The sequence below is a fragment of the Fundulus heteroclitus genome, unplaced genomic scaffold (assembly GCF_011125445.2).
Source record: "Fundulus heteroclitus isolate FHET01 unplaced genomic scaffold, MU-UCD_Fhet_4.1 scaffold_42, whole genome shotgun sequence".
NCBI classification, from domain to species: domain Eukaryota; kingdom Metazoa; phylum Chordata; class Actinopteri; order Cyprinodontiformes; family Fundulidae; genus Fundulus; species Fundulus heteroclitus.
This window is the reverse complement of record NW_023396835.1, coordinates 2,992,126-3,010,324: the sequence shown is the minus strand read 5'-3', so window position 1 is coordinate 3,010,324 and position 18,199 is coordinate 2,992,126. Positions and strand designations below refer to the sequence as shown.

Here is an 18,199-nt window from a genome sequence, read left to right as displayed (position 1 = left end):
AAAACACTTTGGGTTATCACAATATGCTTAGTCAGCGCTTTTCTTCAGCTGTGGTGCTGTAAGTTTGCAGGAAAAGGGCCCGTCCAACCGGGACCTGGATTATCACGGGTGCGTTCGATTCAGCCCAAACAGAGCGCTACCAAAACTGCAGATACGCTCCCGAACTTCCAGGGAAGAGCAGCAGACGTTTGACGCTTTGTGGCGTTTCAGAGAAACAAATACTTTTTCCCGTTAATGGGTGGTTTTTCTTCCCACTGTTGCTTCATGCTTGCTCAGTATGAGGGATTGCAGCAAAGCCATGTACAATGCAGATGACTCTTCCTGTGGCTCTACGGTTCCCCAGGAGTGAATGCTGCTTGTCGGGACTTTGATGCAATCAACTGGTTTCCTTATATAGGACATTTTTGACCAATCTGTATAATCTGATTGAACTTGACTTTGTAAAGTGCCCTGAGATGACATGTTTCATGATTTGGCGCTATATAAATAAAATTGAATTGAATTGAATTGAATACTCAAACCCAACAGAGCAGCAGCGACAAGCACATATTAGGATAGTAAGGATTCAACAAAAAACAATCTTACAAGGGAATGGGACCACAATGAGCGAAGCATGCTGGGAAATCGTGTTCCTAATGGTATTTTTTTCACCACTGGAGTTGACAAACACTTGGAGGGAGATATATCTGAAGATGCTGCTTTGCTGCAACCAATCTGTGCGGATAAAAAAAGGCGAACGGATGGCGAGAAGTTGTGATGTTTAACGTTCCCGCAGATAAAGATCAGCGTTCTCAGAGAGCTCCTAGCTTAGCCTAAAAGCTCCTGCTAGGAGCCGAAGCTTCAGAGTAGTTCAGATCTGAGGAAGGAGACGACAGACATTTTTATCCTGCTGAGGAGGCGTGGCTGACCCCGTCGCTAGGCGTGGTTGACCCCGTCGCTAGGCGTGGTGTTGTCTTTTAAGAGCTGGGATTGGTTGATAGTAGAGAAAAAAAAAACACCCAGTGATCAAATGAGATAAATTAGTGTCTCATGATGATAAAAAATAGCTACACTGCAAAAACAGAACTAAAAATAAGTAACATTTTCTTAAAATGAGTGTATCTGTCCAAGATTTGAGCAGGTAAATAAGATGATCTGCCAATGGAATAAGACATTTGCACTTAAAATAGGAACAACTCATCTCCATCGTTTTATTTCAAGTGCAGGATGTCTAATTATCTTATTTTAGGGGTCAAAAATCTTATTCCATTGGCAAATAATCCTATTTACCTGCTCAAATCAAGGACAAAAACACACATTTTAAGAACATTTTACTAATTTTTAGGTCTGTTTTTGCAGTGTAAATTTATCACTCAGCATCAACATGTTTTAAATCACCTTATTTAGATCCTCATCCTGACTTGCTTATTCTTATGTTTACCACCTTTTTCTATTTGATATTAACGTGCGCTCACCTGTCAGCATTGGACTGGGATCGCCTGCTCGTAGAAAGCAGTTGTACTGGACAAAAGGTCCGACATGAAATGGAGACGAGAAAGAAAGAAAGAAAGAAAGAAAGAAAGAAAGAAAGAAAGAAAGAAAGAAAGAAAGAAAGAAAGAAAGAAAGAAAGAAAGAAGCACGGTCATCTCTGGGAGGAGGAGGCCTGTTGAAAGTTAAATTGGTCCCTGGATCGCAACATTGAATCTTATCGCCGCGGATCAATGCGCCTTTTTCTCGCCGCGTCTCGGCCTGGACAGTGAAGCGCTGCTTACAGCCACACAGGTAAACTTCCAGATGACCATGTAGACTACTGACATCATGCAATACATTAAGTACTTTCTCACCTCGTTTATAAATATATATTCTATATAAATATCTCCAATTTTTATTCATGATAATCCAACATTTTTTACTATTAGTCATTTACCCTCATCCCGTCGGGCCGCTGCAGATTAATTTCCTATTACACTGCAAAAAGGGAACTAAAAGTAAGGAAATTTTTCCTTGATTTGATGAACTAAACCGGACTTCATGCCAATGGAGTGAGTGTTTTTACCCCTAAAATAACATAATTAGATATCCTGCTCTTGAAATAAGATGATAGAGATGAACTGTTCTTATTTTCAGTGCAAAAATCTTATTCCACTGGCAAATAGTCTCATTTCCTGCTCAAATCAAGGACAAGTACACTAATTTCAAGGAAAAATTGACATACTTTTAGTTGCCTTTTTGCAGTGTAAGGGAATGATACGTTTTTCTTATCTAAATATTGTAATTTATGATTGTTAAAGAAGTTTATGAGCTCAAAATGCTGCAGCAAGAGTTCTGATGAAAATCAACAAGAGGGATCATATTTCTCCAATTTTAGCTTCCCTTCATTGGCTTCCTGTTAAATCAAGAATAGAATTTAAAATTCTCCTTCTAACGTATAAAGCCCGTAATAATCAAGCTCCATCATATATCAGAGCTCTGATTACCCCGTATGTTCCTAACAGAGCACTTCGCTCTCAGACCGCAGGTCTGCTGGTGGTTCCTAGAGTCTCTAAAAGTAGAATGGGAGGCAGATCCTTTAGCTATCAGGCTCCTCTCCTGTGGAACCAACTCCCAGTTTTGGTCCGTGAGGCAGACACCCTGTCTACTTTTAAGACTAGGCTTAAAACTTTTCTTTTTGACAAAAATTATAACTAGTGACTCATGTTACTCTCAGCTACCTTTATAGTTTTACTGCTATAGGCTTAGGTTACTGGAGTATATCAGGATCTAATTTTCTCACTATATTGAGTTCTACTGTTCTTCAATTATGCATTATGTGTTGTCATTTCTGCTTTAACTTTCTGTTCTCTCTCTTTTCTCTTCATAGTAGGTACACCTGGTCTGGGGTTCTGTTAACTGTGACATCATCCAGAGAAGACAGCTCACCCGCTACTACCATCTAATGTAGAACAGATTACTAGATCAATGTGTGCTTCTGTGCTTTTTTGTCTCTCTTGTTGTGTCTCTGCTCTGTCTTCTGTAACCCCAGTCGGTCGAGGCAGATGACCGTTCATACTGAGCCCGGTTCTGCCGGAGGTTTTTTTTTCCCGTTAATGGGTGGTTTTTCTTCCCACTGTCGCTTCATGCTTGCTCAGTATGAGGGATTGCAGCAAAGCCATGTACAATGCAGATGACTCTTCCTGTGGCTCTATGGTTCCCCAGGAGTGAATGCTGCTTGTCGGGACTTTGATGCAATCAACTGGTTTCCTTATATAGGACATTTTTGACCAATCTGTATAATCTGACCCAATCTGTATAATATGATTGAACTTGACTTTGTAAAGTGCCTTGAGATGACATGTTTCATGATTTGGCGCTATATAAATAAAATTGAATTGAATTGAATTGAATTTCCTCCACTGTTTAGGTGGTGGATCGGCCAATCAGCGTCCTCCTCACTAGTCCTAACATTTCATCACTTTAGGAGCTCTCTGGAGAGCTTTGGGAATAACTTTTAATCTTACCGTTGATCAAAATCCCTCTTTAATCCTACGGAAGCAGTAAAATCACACAACTGACTGACATTGTGTTTTCTTTGTTCATTCACTGTATGACCATGACACAGAGCCCGTTCTGGAGGCATGCAAGTCTATTCTCCCCTGACATTAAGGTCTTGTGGTTATTTTGTGTCCAGGGACTTCATGCACAGGGATCTGTCAACAGACAGACAGGCAAAGTTTTCAAATTTCAAAAATAAAAAGTACTACTCTGTCAATATTATGATAAATGAGCGCAAAGCCCGCAGCACTCTGCAGAATGCCTGCATGCACCAACTCTCCAAGCTGAATTCAGATGTTACGGGAAAATTCTTGCTGAGTCGGCAGTCCCCAAGACATTTGGATTGGACGTGCGAGAATTAATAAAAAAAAAAAATAAGACGGCAAAGAAAAAAAAAGTTAACCCTGAAGTGAAAAGAAGCCATTCTGAATGCTAAAAATTCCCTTTTTAAGGCTCCAGTGTTCAAACTATTAATATTAATTCATCACAAAAAGCAGCTTGAAACAGTGTCGACTTTTTTAGACCTTAGTTTGTTTTGTTGGTGCATTATTTTTTGAACACCACAGGATATTTAGACTAATGCAGGTGAGTTTGTTCGACACGCCGGAGCTTGCAAAAATGACATCTACAGGAATAAAGGCAAAATAAGCACACTATGCTGCAAATAAGACCGAATAGATGATCAGTAATTATCCGTCGCTGTTAATAGAGAAAGTATCCGCTGCTGCAGGTTAAATGCTCTCTCTCTCTCACACATCGTCTGATTTGTTTCCTTCAACTGAAACTGACAAGAGAGAAGATTTGTGCAGCTGGAAATGAGAGGAGCAGAAAGTGAGGAGCTGTGTCTGACATAAGCAGCGAGGGAGGAACAAATGAGACCAAAAGTGACAGCAAAGCAGCGGCAGAGCCGTCGAACGTGGAAAATAAGCCGTTTGCTCGGCTGACCTGACAAATCCCTCCTAAACACACGGACACATGACTAACTGGCTCGGATCACGAAGCTGACGTCATGCGTGCTGACGCCGCCGGCACCACGGGGGTCCGGGTGTGTGTCTGGTGGCATGGAGGCGGCACGCGTGGCGGTAATTAGCATCTCTGATAGGGAGTCCAGCGCCCTGCAGAGACCAGGAGGAAAGGGGCAAAAGCTTTAGTTTGAGCAGAGGCAGAGAGAGGCTGAGGGAGGGGAGCAGATGGAGGTCTGACCTTCTCATGCTGCAGCAGTCTTCCTCAGGTGTCACATAATCTCTGGCTGATTTTAAAGGGTTAAACCGGTTCAGGTAAGAACTGGCAACAGGCTTCAGTTCAACCTTTAGGTAATCAACAAGCTGCAAAGATTTGCACACAAATTGCATCTTTCACTTTGCCTTCTCCAGAGATTTAAATAAAGTCTTTTTGAAAATCATGTCAAAAAAGGGAACAAAATAGAAATTAGAATTTGTTTTCTTTCATGAAACAGCAGGTGGTGAAATTAAATCAGTTTTCAATGCCTGTGAACTAATTGCATAAACACATTTTTTTGTGTTGCTTTGTTTAGGGTGTAAATAAGAAAAGCTCAATAATGCACTGCAAAAACAGATCTAAAAATAAGTAAAATGTTCTTAAAGTTAGTGTATTTATCCTTGATTTGAGCAGGTAAATAATATTATCTGCCAATGGAATGAGTATTTTGACCCCTAAAATAAGATATTTAGACATCCTGCACTTGAAATAAGATGATAAATTGTTCCTATTTTAAGTGCAAAAATCTTATTCCATTGGCAAATCATCTTATTTACCTGCTCAAACCAAGGACAAATACACTCATTTAAAGAAAATTTTAGTTATTTTTAGATCCGTTTTTGCAGTGTGCGGCAGTCTTATGAAAAGAATGCATTGAACTTCTGCAGCCAGTTTTCTGCATCTGTTAGTCAGGCTGAGGCCAGATGAGTGGAGGAAGCATCTAACGCTTAGCTGTTAGGTAACCAGGCTACAAGGATTTACTTAGCTTATTCTCATTAGAATGAAACAAAATAAGTTATTCTAGCTGTAGCTTTAGATCAGAAGTTCATTTCTTATTAGGAATTGAAACAATTAAGTACTGCGATTTTATGCTTTCTGTGTGTTTGTTAGTGTACAAATAGAAACAATTAAGCTTGTTCCAGCAAAACTAAAGAAGTCTAGTTGTTAATGTTGTGTTTTTTCTGCTCAGTTACAGCGTTCCACCCTGAGTGGACACATTTCCTCAGCTAAATAGCCTTCCCGTTGCAAAAGAATGTGAGGTTGGGTTGCTGGTTTGTGTTGAAACAGCCAGCTGAGATTTTATGGAAAGGCATCCGGCGTAAAAACTCTGCCAAGTCTGTGTGCAAGTTGTAAAGAGTTGCTGTGGGGACCCCTGAATGGACTCAGATAGAGAGAGAGAAGCAAGCAAGAGAGGCAGCAGCAAGCAAACTGCAAAGCTAGATGTGAGCAGGATGAAGGAAAAAAGAGAAAGAAATAAAAGAAGAGAAGGAGAAAAAAATGTCAGCAGAAAATGAGAACCAGCAGAGGAAGCCAGAGGGTTGGGAGTGTGTTGCATCTGTGCAGCTCCTAGGAAGGAACATTTGTTTGGATCTTTCCACATTTGAAAACTAGACCTAGACTACAACAACAAAAAAGTTTTTAAAAAAGAAGCTCCGAAACCAAAAGTTCCCTCTCTGATAGGTCAGAATCGATGTGTGGTCATTTATTATCATGACTACTGAAATGTAAGGAAATTGGACGCAGATTTAATAAAACAAGGCAAGGAGAGAAAACACTAAACAAGCCTGAGTAAAACAGGACTGGATAGTTTAAAACTCGTGATTTCAGGAAGCTTTATTCCAGATGGGTGGTCCGCAGGGCTGTGTTCTCAGCCCAGTGGTCTTTGTGTGACACACACAGCTTTAGCAATATCGCCAAAGAAACCAGCAACAGAGGAATAACAGACAACAGCAAACAGCCAACAGAGGACAGGCTCATCTGACACCCTGGCATATTCTGCATTTTCAAAGACCTTCTCTCTGCATAGTCATCAACAACTATAACTAAAACCACGGTAAAATATTTACCCTAAAACTTTTTCATATTTTCTAAAACAGACAAAAATGACTGAACATTAATTCTTTATTCAGGCCCACACCCCAAAATATAAGAATATTTTATATGAGCTTCTTATTAACAAAAGATTTCAGCATTTCTTTAAGGAAAAAAATTTAATGTTTCCACAGTAGCTTTGTAACACCTTGTTTAGCAAACGGCTAACTTTAGCTATTCTTCTGGACCAAAGGTGTGGTTTTACTTGTGCAAATTAAGCACTAAATGTGATTTTAAGGTGCTAGATTTTGCCGTCGAGGTAGAAAAAAAAAATCAAAAGCAGCCGATTCCAGTCAGCTTCCAAGCATTCGGTGCATCTTAAACCTCCACATTGCTGGTGCGAGCCTTATGCTGTGCGTCTCTCAGCTGTCAGACTAAATCTTTCCCTACGAAATAATCGTTCTAATCGTAGTAAGGTTGAATCGTTCACCTGTGGTCGATCTGTAGGAGAAGTTCACAGACAGCCGAATTACCTGAGAAATGTACAGCAGGTGCTGCTCCAACCAATGTCCTATTACCAGCCTCTTTATCGCCCTCTGCTGCTTTTTTACAGTCTGAATCTAAACAATTTCATGTACTTTAGGGCTCATATCTGCTGGATATTTGTGACGGGATCCTGGTGTGGCGAGAAATTATATTAATCAGTGCAATGCCCAATAAATCCTACATCATTTACCAAGGAAGGAATTATTATAGGAGTTTTTATTTTGTTTCACAGTGCAACAACTTTAAGTGGGTTACAGTTTCTGAAAGAGAAATTATTCTCTTTTTCCTCAAAAAACAACAACGTTTATACGGTGGTGTGCCAAACAAGCTTAAGACCTCTCCTATAAAATATCAGTCGCATTGTAAAAAGCACTAACACAGCGAGGAAGTAGTGTTTTTAATTTATTTTCCATTTGTTTTACTGCTGCACATACAAATGGTTTTAAAGATGCTCACCTGTACACTGTGACTTCTCCTGCATTGTCTACATTTAAATTGTTTACTTTTAAATCACTGCTGCACCTTATACTGTAACTTAATTTTTACTGCAATTTACAAGCTGTATGCAACTAAATTTCATTCTGTACGCACTCTGTGCATACAAATGACAAATAAAGTTGTCTAAGTCTAAGTCTAAAAACTATTATTTATACATAATTTCAAAGAGGGTGGTCATAAATAAATATGGATGGGAGGAGAAACTGTCAGGAGAAGTTTGTCGCTATGAAAAAAAAAACGTAGAAGCACAATTTAAATCCCACAGGAGCTGGGAGGAAACAGCGAAGGGCTCCCTGAGGAAGGAGGGAAAGGAAAACACAAACACACGGCCAGGATCCAGCGCCGCAGCGGTTGGAGGCAGCAGGTGTTTACAGGAACAACAAGCTGAGTCAGGACTGAAAGCCACGCTCACAGAGACTCTGTTTGTCTCCACGCATTCAGGCTCTATGTCAGAGGGGTTCACGTTTCAGCGCCGTCAGCTCAACAGACGTCTCCAGAGTAAAAAAAACAAAAAACGGTTAAAAGGAATATTTCTGCTGTTTTGATTCCTGAGAACAGATTTTTTTTTTTAGCTTTTTTTCTTTTAGCCGTGTTGAAATTTAGCAGTGTTGCTTTTCCCTTTTTCTAAGAACAGCTCTGCACCACATGCACTGCAAAAACGTGGCTAAAAATAAGTTACATTTTCTTGAAATTAGTGCATTGTTCTCTGAATTGAGCAGCTAAATAAGATTATCTGCCAATGGAGTGAGTGTTTTGACCCCTAAACTAAGATAATTAGATATACTGCACCTGAAATAAGATGATAGAGATGAGTTGTTCCTATTTTAAGTGCAAAATATCTCATTCCATTGGCAAACCATCTTATTTATGAGCTCAAATCAAGGACAAATACGCTAATTTCAAGAAAATTTTACTTATTTTCAGTTTAGTTTTTGCAGTGTGGGGAGATGCAGGAGCCAAAAGTGAAAAAGTCTTAAAGCGACACATTTAGAACGTGTAAAATTCAACACCAAAATGTGTAAATGTTATTTCTTACCGTATATTTACGCAAATCATGCATACAATGTGACTAATGGACAGCAAACCTGAGTTAAAAGGATTTACGGTCCACATCTGGGGACTCAGAACAACCAACCGGTGGTCCAGTAGACCCATTACACTGCAAAAACGGAACTAAAAATAAGTAAAATGTTCTTAAAATGAGTGCATTTGTCCTCGATTTGAGCAGATAAATAAGATGATTTGCCAGTGGAATAAGACTTTTGCACTTAAAATAGGAACAACTCATCGCCATCATCTTATTTCAAGTGCAGGATGTCTAATTATCTTATTTTAGGGATCAAAATACTTATTCCTTTGACAGATAATCTTATTTACCTGCTTAAATCTAGGACAAATACACTAACTTTAAGGACATTTTACTTATTTTTAGATCCGTTTTTGCAGTGTACGGTACGAAAGTGAGGATAGAAAAAGTGCCATCACGGTTTAAGTTTGACCTCATGACGCCAGCGAGGAGATGAATCTGTAGGCAACGCGTGGCTTTATTAGCCGAGTCAGTTCCTTAATGAACAGAAAGTTAAATTAGTTCTGACCGAAACATGACGGCAAATGAATTAGATCAAAATTAGATCAAAGCCACCAGACTGATGGACATTTCTACTCAAACTCTTCACATTTTTAAGGTTTCCTAGCTGAAGGAGAAGCAGTTTTAATATTTTCCCAACAAAACATTCAGAGCTTTTCATTTGGAGTGAGTGTATAAACGTTGCATGGATAAAATTAACAACTTTCAGATACTGAGATCACTAGTTTCATGTAATCAAAGCTCTTTTTCTAGATTAAAATAGAAAATAGCAGGACACCAAAAATGTGAATGAAGCGGTTTGACTGAAAACACGTCATCTAACAAGATCATACCTCCGTCTAAGGATCAGCCTTTCTCCCGTTTCAAGGTAAAACCATCTCTAAATATCTTTAAATGAGGTCCTGAAGGACCCCTCCCCCACATGTTGCTGTGCACTGCCAGGAAGAAGGCTGCTCCGATAACCCGTAGCTTCCAACAAACAACTTTGACTGTTTGGAAAGATTTCCAATCAAAGAATAAACCCAAAAACAAGGACAGCTTTGCTCCACTTCACTGGAATGATTTCCTTTACAGACGACAGAGGAATCATCAAAGAAACAACATTCTAATGGTAATAATAAGCAAGATACTCCTAGGAAGGGGATACCAGCTCATCGTTATGATGCTCAGGTTTTGTGAAAGCCACAGTTTGGCTGGTAACTTTCTAAAAAGTAGAACAAAGAGTTGGAAGAGTCAGGACACTGCAGGCTGCTGCCCAGCTGAGGCGGACGAACTCCTGAACCCCTCCAGGCTCCCAGGAGAGCGTGCTGCAGACGAGGAGCGGACGAACAAAGAGCAGAGCCGGTCTTCAGAATTATAATCAGGTGTCGTATTAGTGGCTAGGATCAAATCTGCGTTCTTACACTGGGTCAACTTGTTACACTCTCTATATTACCACATAAAAGACAACATAAACTAACAACCCCATCCTGGTCTATGTCCACCTACATACCACCTATAATTAACTCTCTTTATAAAACATTAAGTGCATTTACACACTTTCTGGGTCCTCCAGCTGCTTTAATGCATTGCCTTTTTACTGGTCCTGAATAGTTTTAACCAGAACAAACAATGTCGTTTAAAGGAGTTGATTCCCACTCAGCGAGGGGTTCCACATGCCTACGTCAGCACACGGCGCTTACATCCTTTGTTTACTCAGAAACAGCTGCAGGGATCATCCTGCAGCTCTAAAAAAAAAAAAAAGGCCCAGCCTGACATCACAGAACGAGATGCACCCGCTGACACCGGAGAAACTTTGGTCAGGCAGCAAGAAAAGCAGCAAAAGCACGGAGGAACACGACGGGTTTAAGGCCGAGACCGTTACTCCATGCAAGGCAGGAGGAATAAGAGCAACAACAGGCAATTATAAAATCAGGTCTTCATGAAATTAATCTTAAAGTTTCAGAAAACTGCAGCTACAATGAAACCCTCCCGCTACTCACCGAGCACAAACGCTGAAAGTGATCAGGAGTTAAAAAAACATTCTTCGCCTGAGGTCCAGTGTGTGAAAAAACACCGGGTAATTATTCCCCATCCACACACACACACACACACACACACACACACACACACACACACACACACACACACACACACACACACACACACACACACACAAACACACACTTTGCTAATTAAACGCACACTCAGAGAGAAACAGCTTATTGTTTAGCGAGAGGAGCAGCTCAAGCTCTTCTGCAGACAAAAGGCTGAAGGTGTTTGCTGACATTTTGGTGCCGTCTTTGTTGTTATCCCAAACGCACACCTGCAGGCTCCCGTGCACGCACCTGAGCACGCACCTGAGCACGCACCTGAGCACGCACCTGTGCACGCACCTGAGCACGCACCTGAGCACGCACCTGTGCACGCTCTGCAGCAGACCTGCTGACAGCTGCCTCACCACCCCCTGTGTTCAAAGTGATATGAAGGCCTGAGTATGTCTGAGTGTGTTAGTTTAAACTAAAAGCTCCTCCCTCCTCTGTTGGTCCGGTCCAGGCCGCCTGCCTCAGCACGGCGCCCGGCGACCTCAGCTAGATAAACTAATTAGTTTGTTTGTCGGCCGACTTCACGGGGAGGTAAGGGAGAGGATGCACGCTCCTTCGGGACGTTTGATTCCCGTCTCGTTTGTTTGCGCCGACAACAACTGCCCACCAAACCGAGGAGACACGTAATCTGAGGCGTCATTAGGCAACTGATGGAAACAAAAAAACAGGATCACACTGAAAGGTTTTCTCTTGTGTTTCACCCCCAAAAGAAAAAGAGATTTAAAGGAGCAGATTCGTCCCGTGAACGGGTCTGGGCCAAGCAGAGAACTGAGAGGACATCTGTCTGACAGCTGAGCTGCGACGCGACCAGCAGACAGTGACGAATATGTCAGGATCACCAACTTTAACCGCTATTTCACATGAGCAACCACAACATCTTGGCTTCAAAGTAAAGGAAGTTCGTCTTTTACGAGCGGTTTTCCCTCAAACTTCTGCTATTTTGTCTGGAATGTTCAACATAAAGGGCAAAGCAGAAGTTTCAAATCAGGCAGATTTTCTTCATGTTTACCTTCTGACAGGCTCGACTTTTCTTTAATCTGTTAAACTGGTTCTGATCAGTAGTTCTCCAGCCTTCCTTCTTGTTCTTCTGACTTTGGCTTCTTTTTTAGGCCAGAACCCGACCACCCTAAGAGTTAACCTCCGAGTCAATGGGAAACAAAAAAGGCTAATTAAGTCCTGAGGTGAACCAGGGTTGTAGCAACACCTAAAACACAACTTAGCCAAGCACCGGTTTCATTCTGGATCCGCCGGCTCTTTGGAACCAGCAGCCTGCCTCATTAACATAATTAGTTCCCATCGTTTTAATTAAATCTAAAAAATAAAGTACACACTCCAGGTTCTCAGCTCCTAACGAGCCCAACATTCGGCAAACTGAATCAGGATGCAAGTTTCAGGCTTTTTAAGGGTAGAAATACTGGGTAAAAAGCTACATTTACAGCAACAGTGCAGATTTTACAAGCTAAAACTCATTTATTTTGAAAAAAATATTAAATTTAAGACAAGAATCTAAACCTGTCCTTGAGAGATCTTACCAGCGGAGATATCTTTAAGGGCTTTCTCCTCCAAGGAACCTTCCTCCTCATACCTGGAAAACTATTAAGCGATTATTGAATATTTACCTTTATTTTATTTAAGGCATTTATAAAGGCCCTAATTCCGATTTTATACCAACAACTTCCCAGCGGCTGGAGGTCATAATTAGTCAGCATGGCTAAATTAGACAGATTTACCTGATAGCAGGAGTTGCTCATGCGGCGTTGTCACTTTAAACAAAAGTACAAGCTTTATTCCCTGTTTTAGTCCCGGCACTTCTCCTGTGTTAACTCTTTCTCATTTTAAAAAGGACAATGCTGTAATGTTTGAGTAAAAAAAAAATAAAAAATGGGTGCAAAGTCATTCTGAAAGACCTTCAGAGAGCCTGGAGAGCTTCTTGGCACGACATTTAAAAATGTGCAGATCTTCTTACGGAAACTCGACGAAGAACGCAAACATTTCCCAGATCCAAAAGCTCTGAAGCTGGAGGAGATCAACCGACCTAATGAAGTCCTCTCAAATCAAAACAAGTCCTGGAGGATGAGCTCACGTTCCGCATTCAAAAAACGAAAACAGACGCTCCGAAGGACAGAGAGGGAGGCAGAGATAGAAGAACGTGTCCGGGAGAGCTTTCCCACATCTTTCTGCAGTTTCCTGATGAGGCGGAGCTTCGGCAAACTGACCTACATGTCAGACGAGGAAAGTCCCCTCGTCTTGTGATGCGAGGGCAGCTCCTCGCTGTGGAAAATCTGGGTCATGGGGTCAGTGGTCCCAGCGCAGACACACAGAGTGTCGTGTGTCTAATGTAGAAGATTACAACACTAAAAAGACCTTTACAGAGAATCTGAACTGTGCTCACAGAGGCCAGCCTTCTGACGTGTGAAGCAGAGGAAACCATCTCAGATGATTCCAAGGTCTTTACCAGAGTGAGCGGCAAAAGTGTTTACACCCCGGCACCATGTTCACATTCTGCTAAGCTGGAACCACAAACTTTGATGGATTTTATGAGAATTCATTTGATATGTCAAATTATCTATACTTTTTGAAGGATTTTACCAAAAAAAAAAAAAGACAGGAATGTGTGGTGTCAATTTGAATTCAACCCCCATGACTCAGATGCCTCCCAATAAAGACGCTCTGTGAAGACCTCATTGTTTGTTCCAACAAACAGAAAGCAGGTCATAGATAAAGTTCTGGAGAAGTTTAAACCAGGGTTAGAGACTTTTTAGATCTACCCTCCTCTGTTAATGCGATGGCAAAACCACAAACCTACCAGGCAAGCATTTATCAGAAATTATAGATTAGTAATTATTTTTGGTAACTCTGGAGCAGCTGCAGAGAGCCACCGCTCGGGTAGCACACTGCAAAAACTGAACTAAAAATAAGTAAAATCTTCTCAAAATTTGTGTATCTGTCCTTCATTTGAGCAGGTAAATAAGATAATGTGCCAATGGAATAGGATTTTTGCACTTAAAATAGGAACAACTCATCTCCATCGTCTTATTTCAAGTGCAGGATATCTAATTATCTTATTTTAGGGGTCAAAATACTCATTCCATTGGCAGATAATATTATTTACCTGCTCAAATCAAGGACAAAAACCCAAATTTTAAGAACATTTTACTTCTTTTAAGGTCTGTTTTTGCAGTGCAGAATCTACTGACAGAGCAACTATTGGTCTTACACTCCAAAAATCTAATCTTTATGGGGGGAAAACAAATCATAAAAAGTCTCATTTGCAGCTTGCAGGAGACACATTAAACATGAAGAAGAAGAGACTGGGGCAGAGGTTCACCCTCCAGCAGGACAACAACCCTCAAAATACAGCAGGAGCTACAATGGGATAGTTTAGATCAAAGCAGGTTCATTGGTTAGAATGGCCTAGTCAAAGTACGGGCACAAGCTCAACACCTGAAAACTGATGTTCCCAGATGGTCTCCATCCAATTTGATGGAGCTCCAGCTGCTTTGCAAGGAATGAGCTTTTGGGTTTTTGTCTGTAGACGTTCAAAGTTGGTGGAGACAAACCTTAGAAAGACTCGAAGCTTCAACCACAAGAAAGCGGCTCCTCTACTGACTCAATGGGGCCGCTTACAAGAACCGCATGTCTGCAAGAGACTTTCAAAGTAAACAGAGCCTGTAAGGAGCGCTGCAAATGGGATGAACACTTCTGCAAATTATGTTCTATACTGGTCAAAACAAAAATAAATAACTAAGACAAAAAGGTTGTAAATAAGTTGCATATAAGTCAACATGGATCAAAACCATCACCGACTGTTGGATGATACAGGAACTGCCTGATGACCCTAAATCATAGGGATGCACCACTATGAAAATTTGGGTCGACATACAGTATATAGGGCTGGACGATACGGCAAAAACGTATATCACAATATATTTCTTATTTTCGGTCGATACGATATTACGATATCGAAAGAAGCAAAATAAAAGCCTCAGAAAGAATGCAAAGAATGCCTGCACAACTGATGCATGTACAACCATTTTCATCTATGGTTTGATCTATGATCTATGGTTTGTAACTGTTTTATGAAATTCTAATTTAGATAGATGTTATTGTAAACTGTAATGTAAATTGTAACGTAATCTTTTGCCGCTATCTTGGCCAGGACTCCCTTGAAAAAGAGATTGTTAATCTCAATGAGACTTTTCCTGGTTAAATAAAGGAATAATAATAATAAATAAAATTATTATTTTGCCATGTTTATAACACTCCTCCAATGTAACATTTTAGAAATATTTGCTTTAAAACAGATAAAATTACATAAAACCCAGAACATCGGTCAGTGACAAATGCTCTAATCATATATATATCGAAATATTGGAAATACTGAATAAAGTTATATCACGATATTGATATTCAATCATTGTCCACCCCTAACAGTATATATATATATATACAATTATAAAACCACTGTTATGGCTGGTATTTACAAATATATATATATTTTCTTTACCCCTTCAAACCGTGAATAACAACAACCACACCGCTGACAACATGTTAAAAAACGACTAAGATCGGACAATACAGACGTAGACATCGATACATATGGTGCATCAGTGGTAAACGATAGCACCGCCTGAACGTTACCTGCTTCTGCTTCTCCAGAGCCTTATCAAATGAGGCCTCAGGGCTCTGCTTAGCTCCTGGATTTAGCCTGTAGCCAACGTTGACTTTCCCCCGGTGGAAAAATGCAGCGCCGCCGTTTTGGCTGTTCACCCGCTGAGATCAGATCTCCGGATGCAAATAAGCTCCGCTCAGTTTTTGTTTCAGCTTACAGGTGGGGCTAGCTGACCTTTCGGCGTGCTAAAACAGAGTTCTTCTGTGTGTCTACCTTCATTTGCATGGACCTTTTTCCCGGTCCAGATACCACACCCGGACACAGATAGAGGTTTATGAACCAGAGGGAACAGATTTCAAGAGGCCTGTGAATCTGGTGGAAATTTACCGCCTCTGATTTTTCTTTTTTTTTAAATAGATCAGAGACGCATGGAGAAGAAAGTGGTCAAACAGAGATTCTGATTCGACAAATTCACCATACAGTCTGAGGGGACGAGGGATAAAATGCGAGCAAACATCTGTGTGAAGCTCCAACAGCCATATTAAAGTCCCAAAATAGACCAGGATAACCTTTGATACTCAATCCTGCTGAGGTCCGACACCCACACGCAAACAGCAGGCCTGCACCTGTGCTTAAAGCCCAGCCGGCTGTCAGTGCGGTGATATTTACCTTCAGGGCGGAGACGGTGACAGTCGGACTTCTGACAAACACATAAATCACATAAACAAACTGACTCGGTTTTACAACCTCACCCCCTGACCCGGCTTCTCATCTGTCCCGGCCGGACGGCTCCCACCATCGTCTCACCCACCAGGACGGAGAAAGTCGTCTCTTGCAGACCTTCGTGTCCTTAATGAAGGGGCTTTACAAACTGAGCAGAGCTAAAATCTGCTTAGGAGTCAAAATGTTTCATTCTGGTTCTCATCAAAAGTCTGGTCGCTGAAGATAATCATGATTAAAAATGAGCTTCCAGCTGCACAAATCCAAAATATCCAAAGGACTTTGGTGCAAACCTTTACCCCCGATCAAAAATATATCTATATATATACGAAGCCTCAATAAAGATTAAAAACAGAAAGCAAACTTTCAATCTTCACTAAACATGTAGTGTGCAACTACAGGGTTTAGTGATAATAACGATAATCATCTTTATCTGTCATTGCATTTTTTTGTACATTGCAATAAAATATTACTTTAGCTTTGAACCCATCCCTAGGGAGCAGTGGACTGCCACTGTGCAACCATCTGTGGGATTCAAACTAGCAGCCTTTACAGGATGTATATGGCTTGTTTCAACCACTAGGCCACCATTCACCATTATATACTATAAAAATATTCTATAGATACAAGTGTGGGCTTACGGTTTATTGTGAAAATTCCTACAGCTGTTTGAAAGCTACCATCCAGCTGGTAAATTTCTGTGAATATGCCTCAAGGTAGGGCTGGGCGATAAATTGATAAATTTACAATTTATTAGGATTTAATTTTTGGAAAATCAGATTTTTTTTATATTCAGCATGCAATGCTCAATATATGTTTAGGATAAATATATTGTCAAAACAATGTAAAAAGCAAACTTTTTTACGATAAGAGTTAGTTTGAAGTGAAGCATGCTCTTAGCTCAATGTGTAAAACCACTAGCAGCAAACATTTTGTTATATTGTCATTCTTGGCTTGTATTCAGTTGCACTTTGAATTCGGGTCAACTCTCAGATAGAATGATTGAAATAAAAGCAAGTTTTTAAAATAATTTCTTTAATTTCTTTTTTTTTAAATGAAAATTCAAAAAGTAGAATGGGAGGCAGATCCTTTAGCTATCAAGCTCCTCTCCTGTGGAACCAACTCCCAGTTTTGGTCCGTGAGGCAGACACCCTGTCTACTTTTAAGACTAGGCTTAAAACTTTCCTTTTTGACAAAGCTTATAGTTAGAGTGGCTCATACCCTGAGCTATCTCTATAGTTGTGCTGTGATAGGCCTAGGCTGCTGGAGGACATCAGGGTCTATTTCTCTCACTCAGCTGAGTTCTCCTACTGCTCTCCAATTTACATTGCTTGTTGGTATTTTCAACTTTTAACTTTTTGTTCTCTGTCTTTTTCTCTTCATAGAAGGTACACCTGGTCTGGCATTCTGTTAGCTGTGACATCATCCAGGGAGGCAGATCATCCACTATAACATTGAAAGTACTCCTGGGTCAATGTGAGCTTCTGTGCTTTCTGTGTCTCTGCTCTGTCTTCTCTAACCCTCAGTGGGTCGAGGCAGATGAGCGTTCACACTGAGCCTGGTTCTGCTGACTAATGAAGTCAGCAGAACTTCATTGGTTCTGCTGGAGGTTCTCCTCCCTGTTAAAGGGGAGTTTTCCTCTCCACTGTCCCCTCATGCATGCTCAGTATGAGGGATTGCTGCAAAGCCATCAACAATGCAGACGACTGTCCACTGTGGCTCTACGCTCTTTCAGGAGGAGTGAATGCTGCTTGGAGAGACTTGATGCAACCTGCTGGGTTTCCTTAGAGAGGAAACTTTCTGACCAACCTGGAGGATCTGACTGAATTTCGCTTTGTATAGTACCTTGAGATGACGTCTGTTGTGAATTGACACAACACAAATAAAATAAAATTGAATTGAAAAGGAAAGGGAAAAAATCAATTACATCGGATTTGGTGTGATAAAATCGGCCATTTTATTTTTAAGCCATATCGATCAGCCCTACCTCAAGGTTTGCATCAGAGGGATGATCAGGATCTATGGAACAATGTCCTTTAGACAGACAGTGGAGAGGTTTGGGTATAATGCACAGCACAATGTTTGGAAAACAAACAGCATTGCAGAAAATG

At 40.7% G+C, this 18,199-nt stretch overlaps 1 protein-coding gene across 8 annotated transcripts in view; it reads right to left on the bottom strand.

The window, feature by feature from the left end:
- The window catches only part of LOC105917585 (disco-interacting protein 2 homolog C), a 253,099-nt gene that overhangs the window by 128,202 nt on the left and 106,698 nt on the right, over positions 1–18,199 (bottom strand). Inside the window, exon 1 of one of the 8 annotated variants that reach the window (XM_036131248.1) lies at positions 12,792–12,895. The exons of the other annotated variants lie outside the window; for them this stretch is intronic. The gene's annotated coding sequence lies outside the window, so the exon portion shown is untranslated. Of the gene's footprint in view, positions 1–12,791; positions 12,896–18,199 lie in introns of those variants that run through there. 8 annotated transcript variants of the gene reach the window in all.